The following is a 7678-nucleotide window of genomic DNA, read 5'->3' on the forward strand; positions in this document are numbered from 1 at the left end:
TCTACTGCTTTGGGCCACAGCTCTACTTCTGGTTTCATTTTCTGGTAGTTAATTGGAGATAAGAGTCTCATGGATTTTCCTTTCCCAGGCTGGCTTCAAACCATCACTCTCAGATCTCAGTCTCCTGAGTAGCCAAGATTTCAGGTGTGAGCCACCAGCACCAGCTATGTTAAACATATTCTGGAGAAGGAATTCTATCTGCCTGCTAGAAGCTCTACAGTATTGCTACAAATTATGGTCATCCACATGAAGTAGGGAACAAAAATTTTGTCCAAAAAGTATGAACCATCTGATCCTTCAGGAAAGGCTCCATGGAAACAGACTTGACTGCAAAAAACTGGGCAGTGTGTTGGGAACACAGGGCCCCAGGGTTGAGGGCAACTATTCACCAAGTCCCTGAGCCACAAAGGAAGCTCCGTTCAGAACTTAGCTTGTGGGAACACCAGGAGCTGAGCTGCCAAAAAAAAAAAAAAAAGATGATGGCAAGGCTAGTCCCACATGAGTAAGGCTGACTGCTTTGAGGAAAATGGAAAAGTATGTCAGGCACTGGTGTCTCATGCCTGTAATCATAGCTACTTAGGAGGCTGAGATCTGAAGATTGCAGTTGGAAACCAGCCAGAGCAGGAAAATCCATGAGACTTATCTCTAATTAACTACCAGAAAACTGGAAGTGGAGCTGTGGCTCAAAGTGGTAGAACACTAACCTTGAGCAAAGAAGTTCCAGGAAAGCTCCCAGGTCCTGAGTTTAAGCCCCACTATCAACGGGAAAAAGAGAGATGGGGGGGGGTGGAGAAGTACCAGATTCTCAAAGCCTTACCTCTTGCCGGCCCTTGAACAGATGCCTGAGGATGACCGGTGAGATGACACATTATACAACTGTTCCACTAGGGGTCGCCATACTCCGAGACTAGAAGTGGGGAGGGGGGGGAGTGGCTAAACCAAGCCTAGCTCTGAGGGACAGATGTCTCTCTTGGCAATGGGGGATGGTAGAGAAAGGGGTAGAGAAATGCTCCCTTGAGACAGCTAAGTGGTCTAGCCCAGCTGGGTGTATGGGGAGGCGTGCAGGCAGGCATTCACTTCAAACAAATCTATTAATTTCCATAGGCAGCCCTGGGTTCACCCAAACAGGACCATGTATATGGGTACAGTGACTCATGTGTGTGAGAATATAAAAGTACATCTGCACGAGTGCCACGTGGAAACACATGTGCCAGGCCCAGGGAGCTCACATCCATCATCCTACCTACTTAGAAGGCCAAGATCTGAGGATTGAGTTTTGGAGCCAGCCTGGGCAGAAAAGTCCATAAGACTCATCTCCAATTAACTACCAAAAAGCTGGAAATGGAGGTATGGCTCAAGTGGTAGAGAACCAGCCTTGAGTGAAAAAGTCAAGTTAGAATGTGAGGCCCTGAGTTCAAGCCCCAGAACTGGTACCACACACACACACACACACACACACACACACACCTGTGTCCATGTGGCATTTGTGTCTATCTGAGCATGAGTGTGTAGGGAGCCTCTGGCCGTAGGGTATATATACAAGCCATACTTGAACACACATACCTTATGCGAGCTGGGAGCATGTCCTATATGTCTGAGTTGAAAGTATGTGTGTGGCTGGGTGTAACAGTGGAAATGTGTGTGGATGGGGTGATATATGTGTGTAGCTGAGCTTGTAGAACTGTTGGTGTGTGGAAAACTCACATAAGAGTGTGCACCAGAATTGACTGTGTGAATTTGTGATCCAACCTGGGATACAGGCATAAGAGTTGAGTGTGCAGATGGATTCAAGTGTGTGAAAATGAGCCTGTGTGTTAGAGTGGGAAGAGGATGGGGGAGGGGAAGTTGTATATGTGTGTGTGATGAGTGTGAATGGTGTGGATGGGTAAGTGTGAACAAGTACATGTGAACAGGCGAGTGTGCATAGTCAGTCACTTGTGGGCCAGGAGCCCTGGTGTTCCCAGGCCAGGGCAGTGTGGCTGAGGCTCCCACCTGAAGATTGGCCCAGTCCTCAGGTTTCACTCATGACATCAGCAGGCAGCTGTCCCTGCCGGCCTGGCCCGGCCCCCCTGGCCAAGTCCCCCAGAGCTCGAGCTCCAGCCCCAGCCTGAGGTGGGCACAGCGTTCCAGGCTCCTCAGCCACCGCTCTGCTCCTGTCTGAGGGTGAGTACTGTGCCCCTCTGCCCCACAGGGCACCCCCAGGGCCAAGCCAAGCTGGCTTGGCTCTGAGGAAGTCACCACTTTGCTCTGGCACTACTGACCTCTTGCCCACACCAGGCTGCCTGTGCCCAGGGCTTCGCTCCGCCTGGCTGCCCTCTTGGGTCTCCTTCCGCTCTCTCCCTTTCTTGCTCCCCATACTTGCCTTTCTGTCCTGTCCTTGGTCCCCTCTGCCCCTGGTTGGTTGGTTGGCTGTTTTTACCTTCAGTAACTGTCCTCACTCTGGTCACAAATGGCCCCAAGACGAAAGCTTGGCTCTGAACAAGCACACTGTGACCCAAGGGACAGGGATCAGGCTGTTGTTGCTTCAGGAGGGGGTGAGGGTGGGGGAACAAGAAAGAGACTCCCTGGCCAGCCTGTGTGTGGCTCAGAGGCAGGGTGGGGGTGGCTGGTGGGGGGTGGCGGTGGCTCCTTTGCGCTCCTGAAACAGGAGTCTGTGAGATCCCAGCTAAGGACATCCCAGGCTACCACCGGCCCAGGCTCTGCCCAGTGCCCCTCTCTCCTCCAGTCTGGGAAGGGGAGGGGGGCCAACAGGAGTGACCCCTCACTTAAAAGAGGAAGATGAGGGGACCTAGAACCAGAGGGCTGATCTTGAGGGGAAGTAAATGAGGCCACAGAACTCAAGGCTTCTAGGAGGTCCCTGAGGGGACTCAGAATAACACATGGGGGCCCAAGTATAGGACCAGAAGAACATCCCTCTAATCTCCCTGCTGGTGGGGGTGGAGGCAAGACACTGGGAGGTGCTGGCTGCTACAGAAAGCAGAGTAGAGTGAGCAGAGTTGGGGGACCACAGTGCTGGAACAGAAGTGTGGTTGGGTGGGGCAGACATGTTGTTGCCTATCAAAGGGGCCACTTGTTTAAAGGGTTGAGAAAGCCCAGTCTAGAGGGTCCTGCGGTGGGGGCAGGGCTATCAAAAGCTTCCTAAGAATGCTCACAAATTTGTGGGAGACCCCAGTTCTCTTCCCAATCCATAAGCCTGACCCATGCATGCCCTGAGTCCAGCTATCTCTCCTCCTGCTGGGGCGTGAGGTCAGGGCAGAGGGACTGGCCATGTCTGAGGACTCAGGAGTATGCCCTCCAGGCAAGGACCTTAGCTATGTCCTCACCTGCCCATACCTCTGGTAGCAGGGGCTGGGGAAGGTTAGGGACCAAATTAGTCTTGGTGGCCCATGCACAGACTGGGCAGGTGCTGGTGTGGAGAGGAGGAAGGGCTGAGGCAGGCTGCCTCCATCTGTGGTGGAGGCCATGGCTCTCTCCTAGGGCTGGGCTTGGCTAAGCAGAAGCAGAGACTGGAGCCAGGTATTTAGGGGAGGGGAAAGAGGCCAGAGAAAGCTACTTCTTCTGGGATCTTCTAGATTCTTCTAGCATCATTCACCCTCAAATTCTCTGCCCCTGGCCACCTGTGTGACCTGGAGTCACCACTCTAGTATTTAGAGTCACATTATCTATTGGCTAGGCATAGCCAAGGGCCTTTGAACCTGCTAGGTCAGACAGGGCATTCAGGCAAAGAAAAGCCAGGTCATCCAAGGACCTGCACAGCTACCAGGCCATGCGGGTCACAGGCTTTAATCCCTGCCTCTGGGTGTCTTAGCAGCTCACCCCCATCTCTACCTCAGGCATTCCTCAAAGATTGTGCTGGAAGCCAGACACTGGTGGCTCACACCTATAATCCTAGCTACTCGGGAAGCTGAGATCTGAGGATCATGGTTTGAAGCCAGCCTGGGCAAGAGAGTCCATAAGATTCTTTTTTTTTTGGTTGGTCATGGGGCTTGAACTCGGGGTCTAGGCACTGTCTCTGCGTTCTTCAGCTCAAGGCGAGCGCTCTACCACTTGAGCCACAGCGCCACTTCCAGTTTTCTAGTGGTTTATTGGAGATAAGAGTCTCAAGGACTTTCCTGCCCGGGCTGGCTTTGAACCTCGATCCTCAGATCTCAGCCTCCTGAGTAGCTAGAATTACAGGCGTGAGCCACTGGCACCCGGCTCCATAAGATTCTTATCTCCAACAAACTACTCAGAAAAGACTAGAAATGGCACTGCAGCTTAAGTGGTAGAGTGCTAGTCTTGAGCCAAAGAAGCCTAGAGACAGTGCCCAGACCCTGAATTCAAAGCCCCAGGACTGGCACCCCCCCACACACAAAAAAGATTGTGTTGGGATATTAGGGAGTTTAGGGAAGGTACAGGAGGGCTTGGTATAGGCAGCACCTGCCCTGCTGAGAATTTCTGGGTAGAAACATGCATGGGATGGTGGCTCAGGACCTGGCTGGCCCAGTGTGAAGCCTGCTCAGCTGCCTGCTCCCAGGATTTCTCTTGCCCCCAGACAAGGCCAGGGAGGCCCTCAAGTGGGACACGGAAAGCACTGGATCTCCCCAGATACTGGTGTTTTCTGGCCACTGGAACAGAAAGGAAGTGTGATGGTAGCATGGAATGGGCAGGAATAACGCAGCCAGAATAGGTGCATCAGAGAAGACTCCAGAAGGAGGTATAAAGGGATCTGAGAAAGGACTAGAACTCATGGAGCAGTAAGAGGCTTCTCCAGGTGGCAAGTCTGGCCTTGAGGCCTCCACGTGGGTGGAGGATGGGACAGAGGAGGATCAGTGATCTAACTTAGGTTAGACCACTGTCAGTTCCTGCACCCATTTCGGGGGGGGGGTTACATTCAGGCTTGCAGGAGGTCCCATACTGGGCTGGGACCATTGCTGGGGTTCTGGCAGTTCCGGTCACGCTGGCAAGAGCCCCCAGCCCTAGAATGGCGGAGATAGATAGGCCAGTTAGCTATCCAGGGTGACTCTTTCTGTAGGTGCTCACCGGGCTGGGGGCCGGGATCCCTTCACCTCCACCACCCTGCCTACTCTTCATGTGTACCGTCCCATTCTGCCACGTCAGCAATGGCTATTTTTATTCTTCTCTGTTTTCAGTCAACAGCCTGTGTTGGGGTTGGGGGCAGGTGGCGGGGGGAGTGAGGGGCTCAGAGCTCACATGATAGGGGCAAAGAAGCCACTGTTCTCCTTACTGGTGGGTCACAGCAGAGGAGGAAAGACAAAACCCCAGTAGTCACTGGACCCCACTCCACTTTGAACTGATTTATGTATAAACCTGGTGGTTATGAGCCGGCCAGGATCTCTAAGTGCACTACATGAGTATCACTCACCTTCACTGTGCCTCTGTTTCCTTGTCTGTCAAATGGGGTGATTGTGCTAACAAGCTCATGGACCTTACAGTACCCAGAATGGTGTCTAGTATTTTTGTTGTAAATGTTCACAAATCTCATCGTCACTACCACCAGGCTGTGGTCCTGAAATGAAGTCTCTGATCCTGAGGTGAGGAGGGAAGGAAGGGGCTACAGGAATGATCTGACATAGATCTGGTCTCCCTTCAGAGCTGGGAGTAGGTTGCGAGATGTATTTTCTTCCTAATCCTCCCATTTAGGTGCAAGGGTCCTTTAAGAAAATGGGCTGCTGTGTCTTCCTGAGAGGCCTGAGGTCCACCGAGGCTGTGGTAAAGGTTTTTGTAGAGATTGTGGTAAAGGTTGAAAGCCAGCAACACACGGATCTTCTGCTCTCTCTTAGTAAGATCTGACTGAGCCTCTTATCTTTGTTGTTGTTTTGCTTTGTTTTGTTCTTAACTCTCATCTTGTTTTTGTTTTTGTTTGTTTGTTTGCCAGTCCTGGGGCTTGAACTCTGAGCCTGAGCACTGTCCCTGAGTTTCTTTTTGCTCAAGGCTAGTACTCTACCACTTGAGCCACAGCACTACTTCCGGCTTTTTCTGTATATGGGTACTGAGGAATTGAACCCAGGGCTTCATGCATGCTAGGCAAGCACTCTACCACTACTAAGCCAACTTCCCAGCCTCTCATCTTTTTCTAGGTTTGTGGGTGAGTTCTTGGGCAGCATAATATTGGAGAAGGATCTCCAAAGAGGAGGGGGCAAACAAACTGTCTGGAGTAGTTTCTGCGAGGGCAAAGTTCTCAAGGTTTGGATGGATAGGCAGGCATGCACTTCTCCAGGCAGCCCTCCTTGATTGCAAGTGTAATTAGAGGGCTGGGGATATGATCCTGGCTTCAGCAACTCAGCTTGGTGATCTCTCAGCCCTCTCTTTCTGATCCTGGGGAAGTTAATAGAGAGAATTGGGCACCATATGGAGGTTCCTCAAAAGACTTCACATAGAGCTCCCCTATGACCCAGCAATCCCGTTTTTGGGCATTTACCCAAATGTTTACAAACAAGACCACACTAAAGCTACCAGCACAACTATGTTTATTGCAGCATTATTTACCATAGCTAAGATATGGAACCAACCCAGATGCCCCTCAGTAGATGAATGGATCAAGAAAATGTGGTATATATACACAATGGAATTCTATGCCTCCATCAGAAAGAATGATATTGCCCCATTTGTTAGGAAATGGAAAGGCTTGGAAAAAATTATATTAAGTGAAGTAAGCCAAGCCCAAAGAAACATAGGTCCCATGGTTTCCCTTATTTGCAATATCTAATATATGTATGAGTCAAGCAGAAAAGGTCAGATAATGTGATGCTAGGAAAATGAACCCTAAGATATGTATTTAAATGTATTTTTCTTTCATGCATTTGTTTCAAATGCATTTATAAAATTATTTCTTTCTTGCTTTGTATGTCCATCCCCCACAGTATAACCCCTGCTTTCACTATATTTGATGTCGGTATAATTTGTGGAGGAGATGGGGAAAAACAAGTCGTTTAAGGATACAGGTGGACCCGTTGCAACAATGAGAAGTACAAGTTGTCATGTCGAGAACGAACTTTACAACTTTGGTGGGGGGGGAGGGTTGGGGGGGCAGGGGGAGGCTGGGAAGGGATGTGAAGGGTAAACAAAGGAGGAGGCTGCAATGCTTGATAAGAAATGTACTCATTATCTTGCCCATGTAATTGTAACCCCTCTGTACAGTATGTTCACACACACACACAAAAAAAGGCCTGTGGGGGGGGGGAGAATTGGGCACCAGCTAGGGACAGGCAGGTTGGCTGGAGTGGGGGTGGGGATGAGGGTGTGGGTGCTGCAGACAGAAAAGACAATCAGGGCCCCTGGGGTGAGAGAAGCAGCTATTTGTGCAGTGTGGACCTGTCCAGAGGCAGTGCAGGCGGGGCGGGGGGGTGTCAGGCCCAACTGCAGAAGATTTGTGCACACCCCAGTTTGGAGAAGGGATACGTATGGTATCCACATCTCCATGTTGGGGGCTCTTTAGAAAGATCTGACTCAGGGCTGGGTGTGGTAGCACAGGCCTGTGATCCCAATGACTTTGGAAGCAAAGAAAGGAAAGAGGTTTGAAACTGATGCTGGGGGCGAAACCAAACAAAAACAAAATACAAGACTCTATCCAGGGGCTGGGCAGGTGGTTCAGTGGTAGAGCGCTTGCTTTGCATGCCTGAGGCCCTGGGTTCGATTCCTCAGCACCACATAAGCAAAAAGAAAAAAGCTGGAAGTG

Source organism: Dipodomys ordii, unplaced genomic scaffold, assembly GCF_000151885.1.
Source record: "Dipodomys ordii isolate 6190 unplaced genomic scaffold, Dord_2.0 Scaffold165, whole genome shotgun sequence".
NCBI lineage: Eukaryota > Metazoa > Chordata > Mammalia > Rodentia > Heteromyidae > Dipodomys > Dipodomys ordii.